General features: G+C 48.2%; 1 non-coding gene and 1 pseudogene across 1 annotated transcript; both read left to right on the forward strand.

Annotated features, from left to right (window-relative positions):
* Nucleotides 1-9,597: 9,597 nt before the first annotated feature.
* Nucleotides 9,598-23,266, forward strand: part of LOC138480537 (RNA-binding motif protein, X chromosome-like) — a 93,752-nt pseudogene continuing 80,083 nt past the window's right edge.
* Nucleotides 9,766-9,835, forward strand: LOC138481873 (small nucleolar RNA SNORD61). The gene has a single exon (XR_011274465.1). It is a non-coding gene; the product is annotated as a small nucleolar RNA SNORD61 (small nucleolar RNA).

Here is a 23,266-nt window from a genome sequence, read left to right on the forward strand (position 1 = left end):
TAAGGCCAAGAAAGTGCCAAAATGGAGGGAGCTGCTTGCCCTGCCCTAAGGCCCTTGAAGACTCGCAACATAATCGCAATACTGGGACTGAGTCGCACGACGCACTGATGTCTTCTGAACCTGTCCAGCTTAAGATGCAGAACCCTAACTTGCATGATATGGCTTGATGCGCTGTAAATCACATTACAACCAGCGACCTCAGTCTGAATATGATGTGCAATATATAAACCACATGTTTTTCTTCATAGCAAAAAATGCAAAAGAAATTCATTCTTGCTAAACCTGATGTCAACTAATTAGGCAGTGAGATTAAATGATTTCATCACTTAAAAGAAATGTGTAGTTTTGGGCAAAGCACTTTACTACATATCTTCCCAGTGATCCTGAATATTTTTGTTTGTGGTAAACTGTCTTTATTGATGAATGCTCCGATAGACTGGTCATACATGCATGCAAAAGTCTTGCCTCAAACTATTAGCTCAGAATTCACTGATTTACTTGGATGTCAATGCATAACCCTGAACAAACCTTGTGTCATGGTTATCATACAATCAAAGATGTGGTTAACACTTATTAGGGCAAAGTCTTTCTCAATATCGAAAAATACTTCAATAGGGAAGGTCTATAATGGTGATTCTCAATGTCCCCAGTCATGGAACTTAACTGTACAATTTATGACTATGCAAGTTGACACGTTTTCCATTGCCAGTACATGCCATACCTTCACCCACAATAGAGCCACCCCAGGGCCTTTGGTCACTTTCTATTGAACCTATAACATTTGAGCAGCCGTAAGCATGTTCAAGGCTGCTCAGATGCCTACCTCTGCTGCCTCGGCGAGTAATTCAATCGATGGTCTATGCAGTTGGCCACCAATGTCTTTGTGCCCCAGATCTCATTCATTAATTTTGTCCTATAGGGCAGGACCACCACATGGAGTTGATTTCCCACCCCTGCCCCCCACCACCCCTCAGTTCCTCCGGCATGGAGGTGGGTACTCGGACTGAATTTTGTCAAGCTTCTGCCATAAAAATACCATCGTAAGCATAATTCGTTAGGCAGGCTCTTTAATTGTAGAGCACTGCGATGCCTTGTTGGCCATCCTCCGGATTTGTTCCCACACTGCCATAGTGATTTCTTTTTTGCAAGTCCCTCTCCCATTTCTCCATGTATGGTAGTTGGTGCTCCAGTAGCCAATGGGTCCTAGCTACCTTCTTTTGAGTGACTACCTAATGCAATTTCTAGCCTTATCTGGTGTCTAGCACCCACCGCTCTAACCTCATTGTGCTAGATACAATGCCAAAGTTGCGTATCGTGGAACTGTTTTCCCTCGCCCTGCTGTGGTTTAGTTTTCATGTCATTGAATGTTAGGGGGGAATCGTCCCTATACAATTTGCCAGTGTCAAAGTAGAGGACTAATGCCAACCCTTCCAAAAAACTGCTGGGGCAGCTGGGACTGAAGTCGGGATTATCCCTTTACAGGAGTGTAAGGACCCACTCCTGGGGCCAAGCCCCTGCAATGGAATCCCTGGTTTCATTACCATACTGCACAGTTGGTGGCTTCTAGGCCCCCCCCCCCTCCTGTCACACGTTCCCAGAAATTGCAAGGTGCTCAACAGATGTTGCACCCTGTTTCAAGATATGCCACATCTCCCTTTTATTTCCAATAGCCCACTTGAACATGGGACTGATTGGCACTGCCTGTCATGATCTCTGCTTCCAAAAGGTCAGGGTTTTCCCAACTCCCTTGGAAGCAGATCCATAACCCAGGTTCCGAGTGCCAACCAGTCCCAATTGGGACCTTTTGGACCCAGTCCTGGCGCCAGTGGCACCAGACTCATAAATATGCCCAGTCCCAGCGCTGGAAGCGCCGGGCTCATAATGCTTGGGTGGACTTATCTGCAGCAGACCATGCTGCTTACTTGCCTGCCAGTTGAGCCTCTGATCCTCTTCTGTTTGGAACTACTTTTCCTGTTGGGTGGGGCAGGAGCCACTCCCTAGGTTCAGAACACTGGAACTCTTCTGGAAAGCAGGAACTCTTTTCTTACCTAGGCGTGGCTGTGGAAGGAGACACCTAAGCACTACAGGAGGCTATTTAAACCACACCCGATGGATGAATCTTGCTTTGCGTCATTCTGCATCCTCTGCAGCAGAACGCTCATCGTGTCTTCTGCATCTGATCCTGGGCCTAAGGAAAAAGGCTTACCATCCTGAATCCAGTCTTCAGCAACACCTATAAAGACCAGAAAGAACAGGTTAGCATTACGGTCTTCAGTGACAGCGCTTCACTTACCTGGTCCATCGGCTGTCACCAACGCCTCGCGCTGCATTCCGGCATCTGAAAGACAAAGGCTTACCTACTCTTCGTGCGCTCCAGAGGTCTTCGCACTGCATTCCGGCATCTGAAAGACAAAAGCTTACCAACTCTTCGCACGCTCCGGAGGCTTTCGGCGCTGCATCCCGCATCTGAAAGACAAAACAAGGTGCGTTTAAAGACATTGGGGAACTTTAATACTCACGTGCCATTACTCCTTTCCACATCTAACCCAGTGGGTATTCCGGCACCCTGCAGCCGCTCCGAACTTGTACCTGCAAAATAAAAAGACAGTTTGAGCGCATCGTGAAGCAGGCAACAAGCGCTTACTTACGTGCTTCCAGGCGCTTCTATTCATCACACGGGCTCCATCTTCAACTCACTTCAGCCCGTCATCCGCCATCGCCGGAACCCTGCAAAACAACACATCATTACTAAAGACTTTTAAAGACATTAGAATTACTCGAAACTTACCGTTCGTGCAGTAAACGACGGACAGCAGTCCTCTGAAGTCAAGAGGCCTGCTCCCCTTATCCAGTGAAGAAACTGGTTACAGCACCCTGCCCCAAGGCAGATGGAGAGCACGGCGTTCACTTACCTAAGACATCTTACCCTTCGAGTCAGACATACAGTGCACAGAAGTCCAGCCCAAAGAGCCAGCCGTGTGTTACACATCACCTTTGAAGATACGGTATACGCCCAGTCAAGACGGGCGCCTCTACGGGAATCAGGTGAGCGTTACAGAACGCAAAGCCTACCGCAAAACTCCCGTCCAGGCGCTATGGAAACCTCGGATACCGACCAGCTAGCCCAGTTACTTGGGGAACTAAGGGCAGAAGTGCATGCTACCCGTCAGGAAACGAACGCTTTAAGAAGGGAACTGATTATTTCCAAGGAGCGAACAGATCTCGCTAGACAATTGCTACAGTCACAAGCCGGACAGACCCCGTTACCCGCATCTGGGGGAAATCTTCCTTCTACATCCTCTATGAATCCAGTGCAGATCAACCTACCTGGGAATGTACCTCTGGCTCCGCCCGAACGATTTTCTGGTGACCCAAAGAGGTTTGCAGTATTTATCAATCAGTGCCGGTTGCATTTCTTATGCCGGCCAGCAGCCTTTCCGACTGATCAATCTAAAGTAGCTTTCGTACTTTAGTGGCAATGCAGCAGACTGGTTGATCCCTCTAGTAAATCAAGATGATCCGGTCCTCCATGATTTTCAAGCTTTTCAGCTCAGTATGGAAAGACTGTTTGCAAGACATTCACAGGGGCAGGCCTTGGACAATGAGCTTCTTTCGTTGCAACAAGGTAATCAAGACCTTTTGGCTTATATTGCGTCTTTCAACAGACTGATAGTGGAAACTCAATGGCCTGAGGACAAAAGGATTACGCTGTTTTATAGAGGTCTACGTGGAGAGCTCAAAGATGTGTTGGCCCAAGTAGTGAATCCCCCACAAGATTGTTCGGACTATATAGACTTAGTCGTTCAAATAGATCACAGACTGCAGAACAGGAAGGCCGATCGTTCCAAGTTTGATGCTCGAGTATTTTCCAAACCGCCAACTCCTTCCAAAGGAGTAGACTCCGGGGAACCCATGCAAATAGGGGGCCTGAAAGGTCCTCTAACACAAAAGGAGCGGGAAAGGAGAAAACAGTTGCAATTATGCCTCTATTGCGGAAACTCAGGGCACTTTCTTCGAGACTGTCCGGTGAAACCTGCCAAGAAGGCAGTAGGAGCTGCAGTTACCAAAGTTACAAACTCTGAGCAGGGAAACGACCTCGCCCGACAAGAATAGAGGTCCTCTTGCCGAGCGTGAAAACCAGTTCCGTGACCTCGCATTTCGTGATACCTATGGTCCTCATTAGCCCTGATAATCCGGATCGATTACATGCAATTGAAGCTTACGTCGACAGCGGTGCCATCGGCAATTATGTGGATCATGAAATGGTTTTGTGGATGAATCTAACACTTTGTCCCAAGGCTGTAAAGGACGTCATTACTACGGTGGATGGAACGGAGATAGCCTCCGGACCAGTAACGCATACCACTCAACTAGTGACGCTAGTAAGTCAAGATGGACACCATGAGAAGATCGTGTTCGATGTGATCAAGGCTCCTCAGTTTCAGATTATTCTAGGAATACCTTGGTTAGAGAAACACCATCCTCTGATCGATTGGCGAGCAAGAACGGTCCAGTTTCCAGAATGTGTCTCTACTGGTCACCCTCCACCTGGTGTTGCACTGGCAGCAATTTCTTCAGAGACTCCCCAGTTACCTCCCGAATACCTAGAATACCAAGATGTTTTCCGGAAGGATCAGGCTAACTCTCTACCTCCTCATAGGTCTTATGACTGCCAGATAGACCTGATACCTGGATCTACTCCTCCTTGTAGTAGAATTTATGCCCTCACCGAGCCTGAGAACCTTCACCTTCGACAATACCTGGATCAATACCTGGCAAATGGGTTTATTTGTCCTTCCAAGTCCCCTGCTTCTTCAGCTTTGTTCTTCGTTCCAAAAAAGGAAGGAGACCTTAGAACTTGTATAGATTATCGCTCCCTGAACCAGATCACCGTCAAGAATAGATATCCGTTACCTTTGATCCCTGAACTCCTGGACCAAGTCAGAAAAGCATGCATATATACAAAGCTGGATCTTAGAGGAGCCTACCACTTGGTACGAGTAAAAGAGGGCGATGAATGGAAGACGGCCTTCCGCACCAAATATGGGCTATTTGAATATCAGGTCATGCCCATCGGACTTTGCAATGCCCCGGCCGCCTTTCAATATTTTATGAACGATGTCCTCAGAGAGCTCATAGATGTATGTGTTGTTGTCTACATTGATGACATCCTCGTTTATTCTTCATCGGAATCTGAACATCGGAAACACGTGAAAATGGTCCTCGAAAGATTGCGTCAACACAAACTTTTCGCTAAATTGGAAAAATGTGTTTTCAACGTGACTGAAGTTGAATTCTTGGGATTCATATTATCACCTAGCGGAGTGCGTATGGATTCAAAGAAGGTCGATGCAGTTCTCAAATGGCCATCACCATCCTCCGTAAAAGGTGTGCAAAGCATGTTAGGCTTCGCTAACTTTTATCGCAGGTTTATCCCCGAATTTTCTCGAATAGTCCAGCCCATCACTGCCTTGTTAAAGAAAAACAAACGTTTTGAATGGTCTACCGAGGCGGAACAAGCTTTCCAGGATTTGAAGACTAAATTTATCTCTGCACCAATCTTAAAACACCCTCGCCCCGAACTCCCCTACATCGTGGAAACTGATGCTTCAAGCCTTGCCATGGGGGCAGTTCTATCACAAAAGGACCCGGTAACCAATCAGTTGCATCCCGTGGCATTTTGGTCCCGCAAATTCTCGCCTCCTGAAATCAATTACACGATTACTGACAAGGAACTTCTGGCTATCAAGTCTGCCTTTAAGGCTTGGCAGCATTATCTGCTGGGGGCCCGACACCGTTACTGTGATTACGGATCACCGAAACCTGCAATATTTGAAAACCGCAAAAGCCCAATCCTCTAGACAACTCCGTTGGGCATTATTCTTTGCCGAGTTTGACTTCATAATTACCTATCGACCTGGTACAAAAAACGGTAAAGCTGATGCCCTTTCTCGGATGGGAGTGGAAGAACACTTGATCAACCCTAAACCTGTACCAATCATTCCCGAACAAAGAATTCTGGGTGTAATCGCCACACAATCCATAGAGGAAGTTAAGGATAAAGCCAGGCAACTTGTAACTCCAGCAGACATACAGAATTGGCATCTGCAGGGAAAGGACTTTGCAGTAAAGGACAATGTATTTCCAAGAACGATTATACCTGTCCAGCACAGATTTACAGAAAAAGGTAATCTCTTGTTATCACGATTCTTTAATGGAAGGACATCCCGGTATGGCCAAGACCTCAGAAAAGATCAAGCGCTACTTCTGGTGGCCGTCTTGGAAAAAAGATATCAGAGACTTTATAATGTCCTGTGGAGTATGCGCCCAAAACAAGTCAAAAGGAAAGACCAGCAGGCCTCTTACGCCCTATTGACATCCCACCTCGCCCTTGGCATACGCTTTCTATGGACTTCATCACCGATCTACCTCCATGCTCCGGATACAATACGATTCTAGTAATCGTGGACTTATTCTCCAAGATGGCGCATTTCATTCCGCTCAAAGGCTTGCCAACAGCAGCAACTCTGGCCCGAGAATTTCTCAAAAACATCGTCCGACTGCACGGTTTTCTTTCGGTTCTAATTTCGGATCGAGGTAGTCAATTTATTTCTCATTTTTGGCGAAGTTGCTGTCGGTCGGCTCAAATTGATGTGAGACTATCGACCAGTCACCACCCTCAGACCGACGGACAAACCGAGAGGACCAATCAAACTCTGGAACAGTATTTACGCTGGTAGTCAGTCAAAATCTCGAAACCAAAATATCGAATACAAAAAGACCGAAAAAAAAATATCGAAAAAAAAAATATCGCATTTTTTATTTATTTATTTATATATGTTTTTGGGGTCAGGTAAGTAAAAAAAAGGGGTAAAATAAAAAAAAATGAAAAAAAGGGGGGTTGGGGGGGGGAACCCCCCCATTTAAAAAAAACACATTGAAAAAAAAATTCGATATTTTATTTTTCGGCCTTTTGTATTAGAGATTTTGGTTTTCGAGATTTTGGTTTTCGATATTATCACTATAAACCATTTACGCTGCATGCTGTAACACACTGAAAAAACTTGGAAAGACATCCTTTGGATAGCCGAATATGCCTACAATAACTCTGTCCATTCGGGAACTGGGAAAACCCCGTTTTTTCTTTTATATGGCAGTCACCCTCGAACCTCGGAGTTGGATCCCCTCCAAGATCTTGAAACACCAGCAGTAGACTACCTGCATTCTACAATCACCCAAGCCTTTAAGGAAGCTGTTTCACACCTTCAAAGGGCTAAAGAACAATACAAGAAAGGAGCAGATCAACATCGGAAGGAAGCCCCTCAATATCAAGTAGGGGATCAAGTCTGGTTATCCACCAAATATCTACCTCTAAAAGGGCCACGCACATTCAACCCAAGATACCTTGGTCCCTATTCCATCACTACCATAGTAAACCCAGTAGCGGTCAAGTTGGACTTGCCCCCGCACATGAAGATACATCCGGTCTTCCACGTCTCTCTATTAAAACCCGTGCAACCTCAAACCCGACTAACTAAATCTCCAAAACCCATCCTAGTTGATGGAGAACTCGAGTTTGAAGTCAAAAGCATTCTGGACTCCAAGATCTCTAAATCTAAACTATTTCACCTAATTGACTGGAAAGGCTACGGCCCCCAAGAGAGATCCTGGGAACCTGCTGAATATGTCCACGCTCCTCGCCTAATCAAAAGATTTCACCGAACATTTCCTGACAAGCCAAAACCTCCGGAGAAGCCCGGTTTGGGAGGGGCCTTGAGGGGGGGGTACTGTCATGATCTCTGCTTCCAAAAGGTCAGGGTTTTCCCAACTCCCTTGGAAGCAGATCCATAACCCAGGTTCCGAGTGCCAACCAGTCCCAATTGGGACCTTTTGGACCCAGTCCTGGTGCCAGTGGCGCCAGGCTCATAAATATGCCCAGTCCCAGCGCTGGAAGCGCCGGGCTCATAATGCTTGGGTGGACTTATCTGCAGCAGACCATGCTGCTTACTTGCCTGCCAGTTGAGCCTCTGATCCTCTTCTGTTTGGAACTACTTTTCCTGTTGGGTGGGGCAGGAGCCACTCCCTAGGTTCAGAAATTCTGGAAAGCAGGAACTCTTTTCTTACCTAGGCGTGGCTGTGGAAGGAGACACCTAAGCGCTACAGGAGGCTATTTAAACCACACCCGATGGATGAATCTTGCTTTGCGTTACTCTGCATCCTCTGCAGCAGAACGCTCATCGTGTCTTCTGCATCTGATCCTGGGCCTAAGGAAAAAGGCTTACCATCCTGAATCCAGTCTTCAGCAACACCTATAAAGACAAGAAAGAACAGGTTAGCATTACGGTCTTCAGTGACAGCTCTTCACTTACCTGGTCCATCGGCTGTCACCCACGCCTCGCGCTGCATTCCGGCATCTGAAAGACAAAGGCTTACCTACTCTTCGTGCGCTCCGGAGGTCTTCGCACTGCATTCCGGCATCTGAAAGACAAAAGCTTACCAACTCTTCGCACGCTCCGGAGGCTTTCGGCGCTGCATCCCGCATCTGAAAGACAAAACAAGGTGCGTTTAAAGACATTGGGGAACTTTAATACTCACGTGCCATTACTCCTTTCCACATCTAACCCAGTGGGTATTCCGGCACCCTGCAGCCGCTCCGAACTTGTACCTGCAAAATAAAAAGACAGTTTGAGCGCATCGTGAAGCAGGCAACAAGCGCTTACTTACGTGCTTCCATGCGCTTCTATTCATCACACGGGCTCCATCTTCAACTCACTTCAGCCCGTCATCCGCCATCGCCGGAACCCTGCAAAACAAGAGACATCATTACTAAAGACTTTTAAAGACATTAGAATTACTCGAAACTTACCGTTCGTGCAGTAAACGACGGACAGCAGTCCTCTGAAGTCAAGAGGCCTGCTCCCCTTATCCAGTGAAGAAACTGGTTACAGCACCCTGCCCCGAGGCAGATGGAGAGCACGGCGTTCACTTACCTAAGGTGAGAGCGTTAACCTTTGGGGTTCTACACGAGAAGAGAAAGGGAAGAAGAGAGAGACATTCAATAACCCAGTTCTTTAATCCCATATTTTCTATCTGCAGACATCTTACCCTTCGAGTCAGACATACAGTGCACAGAGGTCCAGCCCAAAGAGCCAGCCGTGTGTTACACATCACCTTTGAAGATACGGTATACGCCCAGTCAAGACCGGCGCCTCTACGGGAATCAGGTGAGCGTTACACTGCCATATCTTTTGTTGACTCCCAGACCACCCTCCAATTTAATGTAGGCTGCATTAGTTCTCTCTGAGGGACTCTACCGTCTTTAAAAAAAAGCATCACTAAGATCTTTTGTAGCGATTGCACCATAGAGCCCGAGATGGGGATGTTGGGGAGAATTCTCATTTATGGCTGCCTTCCCTCACCTACTGAGTCCCTCAGCAGTTTTGCTGGATTTCTGGGGTTTATTTTTTCCACCAGGTAAGAGTGTGAGCCTTTTCCCCACTCTTGCATGTGTTTTGCCATGTGTAGTTCTACTGTTTGTGTGATCTTGAGTTGTGGAGCCACACCACTCCATGAGCCCCCCTTTTTTTTGTTTTGTTACACAGCACCTTCAAAATGGTTGAAGCCAATCGCCCGGGAAAACTGTTAATTGGCGGGCTCATCTGGAGACGGATGAGAAGGCTCTGGAGTAGTTTTTCGACAAATATGGGCGTATTGCAGAAGGTATGTTTTCGTTGGTGATATTTTTTTTTTTTAGCGTAGTATCCCCAAATGATGATTACAATGGCATTGATGGGCGGTGATATAGCCTGTTTGTCCTCTAAGAAGTTCTGATGGAAACGTTTTGGGTGTTTTGGCTTAGTTGCCTTGCGTAGTTAGACTGACTTGACCTGGTTGTATTTTTATTTTAGTCCTTTTGATGAAGGATCGTGAAACTAGCAAATCCAGAGGTTTTGCTTTCGTTACTTTCGAGAGTCCAGCTGATGCCAAGGATGCTGCAAGAGACATGAACGGAAAGGTAACGCCATTAAATGCACAAGTACAGCCGAATGCCAATAACGTGCAGGTTGTCTTTATATGAGCGCCGATGGCTTGGAATGTTCCGTTTTAAATCTCTACTTTGTTGTAGGCGCTGGATGGCAAGCCAATCAAGGTCGAACAAGCCACGAAACCTGCCTTTGAAACCGGCGCTAGACGTGGACCTCCACCGCCTCCAAGAAGCCGTGGCCCTCCAAGAGGTATGAGGGGTGGCCAATGGGGCAGCAGTGGAGGCCCCCCCCGAAAGAGGTACCTATCGAATCCCCTGCAATAGTTTTATTTCCGGAAGTTCTTCAGGCTTGAAATGTTTGGTTTAAAAGGGTGAACATGGATGATGGCAATTTCCATAAATGTCAGCTCAACCCCATGCGAGTTAGCCCCCACATTCCGTGATGTTTTTGACGATGCGTGCTTATTTGCTGCGCTTGCGATGTCGTAAAAGTGGTAACTGTTTGAATCCCCTTTTTTTGTACTGCAAATGTTCCCGGTTGACTGAAGTTATATTGCAGTATACTACCACGAGAATTTTTTTGGTAGTTGGTCCTAATGCAGTTGACAAGCGCTAGCACTTCGTAACATAGATGAGGACGATTTTTATCCGTCTCCTCTGAAGAATTAGGCAGTCAGAGCCTCGTGAATATTTATGGGCATCCTTTCAAGGACTAGTTTGACATGCCAATTTGAAATGGTCAGTTATGGTTTCTACAAGAGAAGCAAACACTGTCGCATGTTGCTAATTTCCTGTCGCTTTTCCCCGTAAGCTAATTTGTCACGAGAACGTGATGGATATGGTGGTCCTCCCCGCAGAGATTTGCTGCCATCAAGAAGGGATGTTTACATGTCTCCACGTGATGATGGCTATGGTGGTAAAGACGGGTATGCTTTATGCAGAGAAGAGTTGTTGCACTGCTTGAGTTCATGCACTGGCTAATGTTCCGCTTTTTAGTTGGATTACTTCACTGTGAGTTTGCAGGGATATTAGTGGAACTGGGTAACTGGTATAGTTTGAGTGATCTTAAGTAAATCAATTCCCTTCCCTTTTCAGTTATTCGAGCAGAGATTATCAAAATTCGCGGGATTCTAGAGATTATGCTCCACCACCAAGAGATTATGCATACCGGGAATATTCCAGCCGTGATGATCATGGATCCAAGGGATACAGGTATGCAACTATTGCTTAGCGTTGTCCGTGATCTAGCAGTGAATGGGGCTATAAGGAGAAGTTGGCTTGTGTGGGGTGTGGGGGGAGTTGTGGCCAGTGAACAAATGCTTTAAAAATGGTCACTGTTGTCACCCGACCCTCTAGTTGCAAATCTTGGGACCACCACTGGTTAGTATTTTAATGCATGAGATTACGTTTTTGTTATCCCCCCCCCCCAAACCCCTGTTTTTTGGCCAGCTAGTTTCACTCGACTGATCCTCCTTTGCTGGACACACTACCTGCTTTACCCCCTCAACACATTAATTTGAAGCACGGGGGTGGCGTCCTTGATCACACATGACTGGCAGGCGTTCGACCCCCACCCCAATAGACTCACGCACAAAGATGCCAATAAGTTGTCAGCGGGAAAAATGCGGCATCCGAGGGACCATGTATGGCACTCAACAAAGGTACATAAATTAGTGCGCGCACAAGCTTCACTGTATGGAGTTGTGCACTGGATGTTGTGGGGCTGAGTAGGAGATTGGAGCGTTGAGCAAGGGTAGCATGTTTGGAAGTAAGGTCAGGTGTTAAGGGTTGTGGTGGGCAGGCAGGTTCCTTGCACTGTGTAGAGAAACTGGGAGGGTGAGGGGCACGCTACATGTTCCCAATGTTGAATACATGCTGCATTTCAGTTTGTGTTCTCCAAGTGCTTACAGATTAGTCTCAATTGGTCTAAAGGAATTCTGGTAGCTGTAGTCTATTTTGGTAACCAGGAACAAACTCCCTTGCACTGTCGCTGTTTGGAAACGTGCACTGTGATAATATTTGACTGCTCTCCTTGCCCCCTGTGAGCTCCGGTGCATTACACACACACACACACACGTCAATTGGGGGAATTGCATACTTCTCCAGCATTGGATCTTTCATGGATTCACATGCTTAGAATATTCCCCGTCGTCAGACCGGGACCCCTCGGTACACATAGCCTTTTTCAAAGGAAAAACTTTCGACACTTTTGTGTCCTATCTACGTCCTTCTAGGACCCGCCTACTCATGCTCCGCAGGCCGTGCTAGTATAAGAGGCCCGCCCCCGCGGCTCCCCTTCAGATTTCAACCGTCTCCAAAGTAGTGGGATCTCCTCGTGTTGTCCTACTGTTTTGTACTAGGTTGCGTCATTGGATTTCGAGTAATAATGTCCTCTGTGTCAGGTAACGCGCTGTTCCGTCCATGCGCGACATGCGGCTTAAAAAAGGTTTACGAGGGGGACGGACATATGGACTGCATATATTGCCTCCACCCTCACCATTCGGCGGATACCTGCGACATATGCAAGGGGTTTTCTCAAAAAACCCTCAAAGACCGGAACCGACGCCTGGTGGCATGGCTGAATGATGGAGCGGGGGCATACCCCCCCTCGGGGGTGGGCTCCACACAGTCGGCGAAAACATCGCGCCGAGCGGCCTCGTCGGAACCGCCGGCGAAGAAATCTAGACCGTCGGAAAAAGAGTCATCTGGAACTCACTCCACTAGAGACTCCTCGGCAAAGAAATCATCCTCATCAAAAAAGCATGAGAAGGAAAGGAAATCCTCCTCTGGCGATCATCACAGATCGACCACGAGTCGAGAGTCTAGTAAAAGCGGGCACAGTGTGGAGAAGGCGGGACCGCCAAAACCACCTGCGAAGTCTTCGTCGACGGCGGTCCAGTCATCGACCGCCTCCCTACCACTTGCACAGGGGGCATCCACCGTCCCGTCGACAATGGCGTCGACGAGGGCCTCGACGACGGGGATCCTACAGGAGGCCTGGAGGCCTGAAGTCTTTGACACGACCCCCCCGGAGCCTTTGCTACAAGAACAAGCTATGTTGCTGTCCTCGGAGGACGGGAACGAGAGAGTTGCTGGCCCAGCAGACCTAGGGCTACGAGCGGCTGACAAGTTGTCGACGAGGGCCTCCGTTACACCGGTATCTGCCCCTCTCCTCAATCCTCAATCGGTTTTGTCGTTGGATATTCTGTCCACGCTTCAGTCCTTGTTGCAGTCGTTGGACCAGCGACTACCCCAGGCAAGCCTGCCACAGTCACTCGTCGACGAGCCGGGCCCGTCCCGTCAACCGACGCACCCACGCACGCCAATCTCAACACTGGCACAGGAGGAAGGTGAGCTGCCAGATTCGGAGTCCGACAGGGGGGCCATGTCGGATATCTCATTATCCCCCTCCAGGGATCCTACCTGGGAGTCAGAGGCGGAGTTGGAAAACCCCAGAAGCCCAGCTCACCCGTCCCCTCCGGACGACATTGCGTCATTCCATTCTATGATGAAGGCATGCAAAGAATTTGGTCTGTCCCAAGAAGAACAGAAAAAGGATTGTTTTTTGTTCGACCACATGGGCAAGAGGAGGTCGGTGTTCTCGATACCAATACTGGACCATGTATGGAAAGAGGGGTTGCAGACAATGAGACACCCATTCTCAGAACCAGCAGTGAAAGGACGCCTAGAAAAAAGTTTAAGGCTCCAGAGTCTACCCCCAAGTGTTTATCCTCCCAACCAACACCGGACTCGGTGGTGTCGGCGGCAGCAGCGAGGAAGGCAAAGGCACAGCACAAGTGCACGACGACTCCTGAGAACGAGGCGAGACGCCAAGATGCCTTTGGCAAGAAAGTGCTCTCCGTGGGAGCGACCACAGTAAAGGCCGCAAACTCTCTGGCAATTGTGGCCAGATACGATAGGGAGATGTGGCACAGATTAGCTCCGCTGCTTGATCATCTTCCAGAAGAACAGAGGAAGGCGGCGATGCTACTGGTCCGAGAGGGTGAGGAAGCCTCAAATCACGCAATAAACATCGCGGTGGATCTCGCTGAGTCAGGCTTCAAGCAAGTCAACAATGGGGTGGTATTGCGTCGACAGTCATGGCTTGAGTGTACCTACTTCAGGCCAGAGGTGCAATACAAGGTCTTAGATATGCCCTTTGAGGGAGACCTTCTTTTCGGCGAGAAGGTGGACGAGGCCCTAAAAGGGATGAAAGAAGATTCGGACACGGCACGTTCATTGGGTGCCCTCCAGAGTGGCAGAAGTTACAAGTCTTTTCGTCCCTTTAGAGGGGCTTCAGGTAATTCAAGATTCTCTTTTGGAGACAGATCCTTTGCCAGATCGGCTTACCCCTCCCAGGGATACCGACGTGCCTCACAATCGGCTAACCATCGACGAAACTTCCAGTCTTCCAGAAAACGACCATCATACCCATCATCGTCGAGAGACAAGCAAAATAAAGATCAGCAGTGACATACCACGCACCGTTCTAGGGGGAAGAGACAAGCAAAATAAAGATCAGCAGTGACATACCACGCACCGTTCTGGGGGGAAGAGTCTCAGCATATGTCGACGAATGGGAAAGGATAACGACGGACCAATGGGTGTTAGACACCATAAGAAACGGACACTCTCTGCAATTGAAACACAACCCTCTGCAAATTCCACCTGCGTTCACCACTCAGTCCCATATGAAGGTACTGCAACAAGAGGTTACACATGTTAGCGAAGGGCGTGATAGAATTAGTTCCAACATCACAGAGAGGTCAAGGAGTCTACTCAAGATACTTCGTCGTAAAAAAGCCGAACGGCAAATGCCGTCCCATTCTAGACTTACGCGATCTCAACAAGTCCTTAAAGAGCCTAAAATTCAAGATGCTCACTCTGCAGGAAGTGATCCGCGCAGTTCAAAAGGGAGATTTCCTGGCGTCCCTGGATTTACAGGACGCGTATTTCCATATTCCAATGTGTCGGAAACACAGGAAATTCCTACGTTTCGTAATAGTGCGAACTCACTACCAATTCACGGTTATTCCTTTCGGGCTCAAGACCTCCCCCAGAACGTTCACAAAATGCCTGGCTCCAGTAGCTGCCTGGCTAAGGAAGCAAAGCCACCATGTATACCCATACCTCGACGACTGGCTGGTAAGGGGATCCTCCCCAGCGTCGACCAACACAAGTCTGCAAGCCACCAGGCAGCTTCTACAACGACTAGGATTTGCCATAAACTTCGAGAAATCCTCTCTGCGGCCATCGAGAACGCTGGTATTCTTGGGGGCACAGTTCGAGACTCAGTTAGGGCTGGTGAAACCTTCCCTCGACAGGACCTCAAGACTCATTCAACAAGCGGCCCGGCTACGGCAAAACACCAGGATCTCAGTGAGAAAGTATGTTTCAGGCCTGGGGGCCATGGCATCCTGCATCCATCTGGTGAGAAACTGTCGACTATTCATGAGGCCAATCCAAGAATTCCTCGCGGACCGATGGACACAGGCTCAGGGATCGTGGTCGGACAGGATAACCGTCGACGACGACAAGCTACGTCGGACCCTCCAGTGGTGGCAGAGTTCCCACAATCTGAGCAACGGTGTGCCCCTACAGGAGCCGGAGTTTCAGAGCACCATAGTTACGGATGCGTCCCTAACCGGATGGGGAGCGCACATGGGTGCTCTCCAAACGCAAGGTCGCTGGTCTCCAACGGAGTCACTCCTACACATAAACGTACTGGAACTCAGAGCGGTACGATGGGCTTTGAAGGCGTTCCTACCACACATCAAGAGTTTGCGAGTGCGAATACTGACCGACAATACAACAGCCATGTTTTATCTGAGGAAACAAGGAGGGACACGATCGAGGACTCTTTCCATAGAAGCCCAGAAAACATGGCATTGGGCATCGAAACACAAAATTTCCCTCGTGGCTCATCACCTTCCAGGAGTGAGGAAACGGCCAAGCCGACTCCCTCAGCAGAAGCATGGCCCAGATACACTAGTGGGAAGTGGACACGGGTTACTTGAGGAAAGTGTTCGAGAAATGGGGTCACCCCCCTCTGGACGCCTTCGCGACCAAAGACAACAAGAAATGTGAGCAATTTGCAAGCAGATGGCCCCAAGAGGGATCGGTGGGGGAGGCGTTCTCCTTCCCATGGACGGACATGTTCCTCTATGCTTTCCCCCCCGTTTCCCCTCATACGGAAAACAACAGTGGATACGCAGATACAATTGCCGGGTGATTCTAGTGACACCATACTGGCCGAGGCAACCGTGGTTCTCAGACCTCCTCCATCTATCGCTGGAACATCCCATAGCGTTTCTGAAAGTCCCGTACCTTCTATCCCGGGACAGAGGCACGGTGTGGCATCACGACCCGGACAGTCTCAACCTTACGTCCTGGCTCCTGACCTCTCGGAGTTCGGCGCCTTAGACATTTCAGAGGATTGCCAAAAAATTCTACAGGCGGCTAGAGCCCCTTCTACTAACAAATCTTACTCCTATAAGTGGCGGAGATTCTGTGAATGGTGTAGAGGACGACGGGGCATACAACCATCGTTGGTGACGCCGGAACAAGTTCTACCTTACCTGCTCCTCTTGGCAGAAAAGGGATTGTCCCCCTCGTCGATAAAGGTACACCTGGCAGCCATCTCGAGGTTCACAAGGAAGAGGCAGTCGTCTCCTCTATTCAGTGACAGACTGGTAAAACACTTCATGCAGGGTTTATTTCGAGCCTTTCCCCCGGTGAAACGTTTTCCCCCGGCGTGGAGCCTCAACACAGTGTTGGCAGGCTTGATGAAACCGCCTTTCGAGCCTATGGCCACGTCCAACATAAAATTCATTTCGTGGAAGTTGGCATTCCTGATAGCTATCACATCAGCCAGACGTATCTCGGATCTACAAGCGCTGGTCGTGGACCCGCCCAACCTAAGATTCTTTAAGGACAAGGTAGTCCTGGCAACTAACCCTATGTTCGTCCCGAAGGTTCCGACGGTATACCACAAACACTCATCTGTGGTTCTGCCTACTTTCTTCGCCACTCCATCGTCGACAGCAGAAAAAACTCTTCATACCCTGGACGTTAAGAGGGCCCTGAAATTCTACCTACATCGTACACAAGACATCAGGGCTACTCGGCAACTGTTCGTCGCATATGGTCCGTCGACGAGAGGAAAAGCAATCTCTAAACAGGGACTGGCTAGATGGGTGTCGTCGACGGTTGCTTTTTGTCACTCTAAGGCCGGAAGGCCACTGCAAGGACATCCTAGAGCTCATTCTACAAGGTCGATGTCCTCCTCAACAGCGTTATGGGCTGGGATTCCGCTGACGGACATATGTCAAGCGGCGGCATGGTCAGTGCCCCACACGTTTACCCGCCACTACTGCCTTGCCAGGCAGCATGCAGACGAGGTGCAGAAGGGAAGAGCTGTCCTGCGCCATTTGTTTCAGTAAGGTAAGCTCTTCCCTGTGGAGATTCGGTTATCTACCCTCTTAAGGGCGATATACTTTGTGGGCAATGTTATATGACTTAACTTATCCCTACGGGAGATATGCATTGTGTAGTAGGGTGAGGATATATATTGTTACATTACATTCTCACCGCCGTCTCAAGCGTTACTGCCATACAATCTATTCTAAGCATGTGAATCCATGAAAGATCCAATGCTGGAGAAGGGAATAGTTTCTTACCTGTAACTCCATTTCTCCAGCATTGGTATCTTTCATGGATTCACATGCGCCCGCCAACCTCCCCGTATGTAATGTATGTGATAAATTTAACCCTTCCTACTTTGGAGGGGCCGAAATCTGAAGGGGAGCCGTGGGGGCGGGCCTCTTATACTAGCACGGCATGCGGAGCATGCGTAGGTGGGTCCTAGAAGGACGTAGATAGGACACAAAAGTGTCGAAAGTTTTTCCTTTGAAAAAGGCTATATATGTGTACCGAGGGGTCCCGGTCTGACGGGGAATATTCTAAGCATGTGAATCCATGAAAGATAACAATGCTGGAGAAATGGAGTTACAGGTAAACTATTCCCTATCTACACATTTTACAGGTTTTTTTAGTCAGAGGTTGTGGAGAGAACGCTTCCATCGCAGGTAGTTTTGTCATTAGTATTTAGGAACTTTTGCTTTTATCAAAGGACCATTTTACAGTTCTTTTTCCACCCAGGCTCTGCTGGCCGGGTCATGCTGGGAGCAGCGATACACTGCGGAAGGTGACATGTTACAGTGTTGGTATCTTACACTAGCTCACGTCCGTCTTGTTCGTGTGAACGGGCTCACAGCGGATCTGCCAGGAAGCTGCGGCCACAGGGATAATTGAAATTCTCCAAAGGTGGGGGCCGCGCTGCGGTTCGCCGGGCTCACACCATCTTCATTAGACAAAATGGTTTCCGTGGCCTAGCTAAATTCAGCAGGTTTGGGCAATGTCTTCGGCAGGTGAGCCATCCACCACCTGGGCCCTGGTGGTAAGGAGGGGACCCCTGACGAGCCATGGCCCTCACCGGGGGAGGGGATGCAGGCGAGGGGGGTCTTTTGGACCAATCCTCCCCTACATTTCCCCCTTTCGTTACTTAAGTAATGAATTCTTTAAATCCTCCAATCTCCTGCACTCTTCCTCGTCAATTACTGCGTCATCCCATGCAGGTGTGCCGTTTATGGGCATCCATGCTCTGCACACCCCTCTCAAGCTCTCACCTCTCCTAGCATATTCATCTGGGGTACAAGTCAGGTATATACATCCGCTCTCCGCTTCCAAGTCCACCCACACTTCCTCGTACCATTCTAGTATACAGGGCTCTTTAATGGTAGTATGCCACAACTTATCTACTATATCCTTGTCATGGTACCTAGGCACTAGCTGATATCTCGGTGTGTCATCTGTTCCTGTTTGTACCTGTACTTCCTGCATAGCTTGTATTGTACCGCGGGTGTTGCCCATTGTCACCATCATCATTGCACCATTCGGTACTGCGTTAGCACAACATCGAAGACCCACCTGACACAGGCAAAAAATAAAGAGGAGGAATACTACAGCCGGCATCAAAAATTTCAGTCATTCCCAGCCACGATGGAACCCAGGAGAAGATCTTGTCGAACCACTTGCTTTCTTCTGCTCCACCTTCCATTCTCATTCTTTCTCCCAGGTTATGTACTGCTTTGATCACATGGGACAGGGAGCCGTTGTCTGCGTCTTCGGAAGGTACGAAAGTGCAGCAGGCACTTCTGATTTTTCGGCAAACGCCTCCGTCCATCGCTGTCAACAGGTCCAGGACATACCTGTTTTGCATGGTCATCAACCGTAATGCTCTTAGTTCCACTTTTATTACGTTGAACCCTTCTTCAGTGTCATTTGCCAGCTGGATCAGCTCCCAACGTGTGATTTGGAGCCATTTTGCATTTGCTCGCGCCTGGATACTTGGGATGAGTGAGGCGAAGAATGTTTCTGCAGAGCTGAATAATCGATACCTATCCGGGATCTGTGCCAGCAATTCTGACGATGCCTTTGATATGTAGTTCGATGATCGTCTGTTTCGGGACAGCACCCCTTCCTTGTTCCCTAAAGACAGGACATATACTTGTGGCTCTACAGTTGGCTGGGCCGCACTCTGTTGGGTGTTTTCTCGCGTCCTTTTGCTCCCATCAATGTGGCTTTCCGGGATTACCATTAGTGCTGAGTGGCCATCGAGCAGCTGCCACTCCATGATTGTGGGAGGTGCAGGTATGCCTGGTTGCCACATACCCAATACGTGTCCATGAGGGCCGCTGTCCCTTTTCTTAGATCTGGGATGGTGAGGGTCTTGTTACAGTTCTTGTTTGCCCCCATGGAGGCTTTCCCCTCTCCTTTAAAACACAGTTCAGTCTTTTTCCTTCTGCAGCTTGAAGGGTTTTTCAATGGCCGTTACCCAAGTTAGTTTTGAGATGTGTTCCTTCCATACTGGTGTGCATGTTTCTTCTATCCATTGCAGTTTCTCTGGTGCCACACCCCTCAGTGCTTCAGCCTTACACATTACTTCTTCGTCCTTCCACTTGTCTGAAAAAAGTGTTCCTTGTATTATAAAAAATGGCTCTTCCAGACATACCACTCCTACTGTCTTTGGATAGCGGGTTTTCTCATTCTGCAGCATTCTAAAAGTCACTTCATGTGCCTGGAAGGTGTTCTTAATTCTGCACAACGTGAGATGAAGGAGACACTGGGCATCGACAATAGGCAATTCTTTGGGTAGCAATACTTTGGGTGTGCCTGAAGCATGGGGAATGAGGGAGCAGACATAACAGCTCTCATTTGTTGTTTACTTAGCTGTTGCACTCATATCCGCATACCATTTATTCGTCTGGTGGGGGTGTCGTGGGTCTTCCATTTTGTCTAATCCTAACCCATAATACTCATCATACTTCCTCCTCCCCGCCTCCCTTTTCCGTCTGTTATTTCTTTGTCTAATGTATTTCCCGGCTTCATGGGCGATGGGCAATGTGGGCCCCCCTTCCTCCTTCCCGCCCCCCTTTGCCCAATCATCATATATTTCATATGTCGCTGTCATTTTTTCATTTTCTGCCTTTGTTATCTAACAGTGTGTTTTTGGTTACTGGGGCGGGCTGGCTGGTGGGGGTGTTATACAACCAGGATATGGCAGAGGGGTTTCGATCATTTAGACTGCGGGCATTGTAATTAGATATTTTTGGCGGGGACACTGTTTTGCATTTTTCCCTGCATACCTTAATTTTTCGAGATGACAGCATTGGAGGGTGTCGTGTAATATCCCCATAAAAGTTTAGTTCCATCCCATACCAAAAAATCACCTTCTTTAGTATTTACAATTGCTGTTGCATTAGTCACATTAGTCCTGTTAATCCCTCCCCCCTCGTTCATCTCGATAGAGATGAACACTATGAACCAATACGTAACAAGGCAAAACATAATTGTAAAAAACAATGTAATGCACACAGATAATCCACACTCATACGAATATCTACTCTCAGCTAACAATTCTCTATATCTAATAAATCTATCCGTTGCAGGCTGCCCGTTAGATGCCATGGTAGCTCCTGTTTGAGATATAAAAGTGCATTAAGTGCATGCATGTAAACATTTTGTTGGCACTACCAGTGCCAAGATATCATGGAAGGGGAATGGGAGTGGGTAGGGGAGTAGGGTTGGGGATATACAGACAAGGGAGCAGACACTATACATTTTTATCACATTATTATTTACATATAAATCCACATTTTTTTTTGTTTTGTTTTTTAAATACCCTTAAATGTAATTATTCTCGTCAACAACTTTCTCAATCAGGTGCATTTCCGCCACACACACATGTTCATATTCACTCATTATTTTCATTTGCATTGTTTGCTGTTGTCTGTGCCCCATCATCCACCTCTTCCTGCACACTATTATATGCCCTTCGTACATCCGTCAAATGTATCCAGTATTTAAGGCCCTTCACTTTCACAGCCGTAGGGGTGCAAAATACCACTTCGTATGGGCCATAGAACCGTGGTGCATTCCACCGGCGCACAAAGCTCCGGACATAGATGAATTCACCCGGCATCAGTTGTACCTGTTTCAGGTTCCGTAACGGACCCTGTTGTGTTTCCCTCTTCTCTTGTGAATGGTGGTGAGAGCTGCTTTGATATTGCGCGCGCTGCCCTTGTTAGCTTTTTCAAGTATTCTGAGAACTCATCTCCCCATATCGCAGCGCTTCTATGCGCATCTGAGTGTTCGCGCAGTGGGGAGTGTGCTGTGTGCATTCGCCTCCCATCACGATTTCGTGCGGGGACAAATGGTGGTCTTGCTTGGCTGATTTCTCAGCTCAAACAGCGCAAGGGGCAAACAGTAAATCCAGTTCTTCTTTAATGAGAAGCATAATTTCGATAATCTTCCTTTTAACAGGCCGTTCATCTTTTCTACCACGCCATTACTTTGAGGATGATAAATCGAGCACAATTTATGTTTTATTCCCAACAGTGTCGTTACTACTTTGAAGAGCTCGTTCACAAAGTGAGTGCCGTTGTCTGAGCGAATCACGTCACAAATTCCCCAGCGCGGAAATACTTCCCTCACTAGGAACTTTGCGGCGCTTTTAGCATCAGGTCGTGCACATGGGCCTACTTCCACCCATCTCGAAAATGGGCATACAACCACAATCATGTAACGTGTCCCATTGCACCTTTCTCCCATGTCTGGGTAGTCAATGTGTAGTTCTCTGAATGGCCCAATCGGTTTTGGAATTGTTCCCCTGAGTGTACGTAATGTCATTCCTGAGCTGTATATCTGGCATGTTGTGCACTCCATTGTCAATCTAGATATGTGCTCCTGAAGACAGGGCACGAACCACTCTTCTTGTATCTCTGCTGCAATGTGTTGTTTTGTGTTGTGTGCTGGGAAGTGCAGTTGTTGAAACGCTATTTCTAATAACTTTACTGGCATTACCATTTTTCCTGAGTTATTTTTTCGCCAGGGTAAGTCTGTTGCTGATTGGCTGCACCCTCGTTTCACCCACATCATCTTTTCATCTTCACTTGCTCCTTCCTGTAACGCTAGTATTTGTGATCTAGGCATCGTATTGTACCCTTCTGGAAGCTCCTCGTTTGCCTTGTGCTGCAGCATGTACTCACCTGCTTCATGTTTTTCAAAGTATGAGGCTTCTTTGGCAGCAGCGTCCGCTGCCGCATTTCCCAAAGACACAACGTCTGTGTTGGACGTATGTGCTTGGCACTTCACTATTGCTACCACTGTGGGATCTCGCAGGGCCTCAATCAACTCCTTCAGCAATTCTGCATGTTGCACTGGAGTGCCATCTGCTTGTCGAAACCCCCTCTGCCCCCATCTTGCCAGGCTTCCATGTACTGTTGTCGTCATGTAAGCTGAATCTGTGTAAATTGTCACTGCGCACCCTTTAGCTGCATGTAATGCTTCTATTAGGGCAATTAGTTCTGCTGCTTGTGCCGAGAAATGTGATGGAAGGCGGTACTGCACTAGTGTCTCATACTCACCGTCTTCTAATCTCACCACTGCCAGACCCACATGTTTTTCTCCCGTGTCCATGTCAATCGATGCTGACCCGTCTACAAAGTACACTTCCCCCTCGCTCAGGGCATTCTCGCACACCACTGTGTCCTCCCCTCTTTCCCCTGTGTAAGCTGCACAATCGTGTTCCTGCATGTCCTCCAGTGTGCATGCTTCTGTAATGAATGTTGCCGGATTCACTGTCCTGCATTGCACCACATGGATATTGGCGCTGGACAATATTATTTCATAGGCGGTTGCTCGCTGTGTGGTCAGTGTACT

Source organism: Ambystoma mexicanum, chromosome 5p (genome assembly GCF_040938575.1).
Source record: "Ambystoma mexicanum isolate Mex_15411 chromosome 5p, UKY_AmexF1_1, whole genome shotgun sequence".
In the NCBI taxonomy this organism is placed as follows: domain Eukaryota; kingdom Metazoa; phylum Chordata; class Amphibia; order Caudata; family Ambystomatidae; genus Ambystoma; species Ambystoma mexicanum.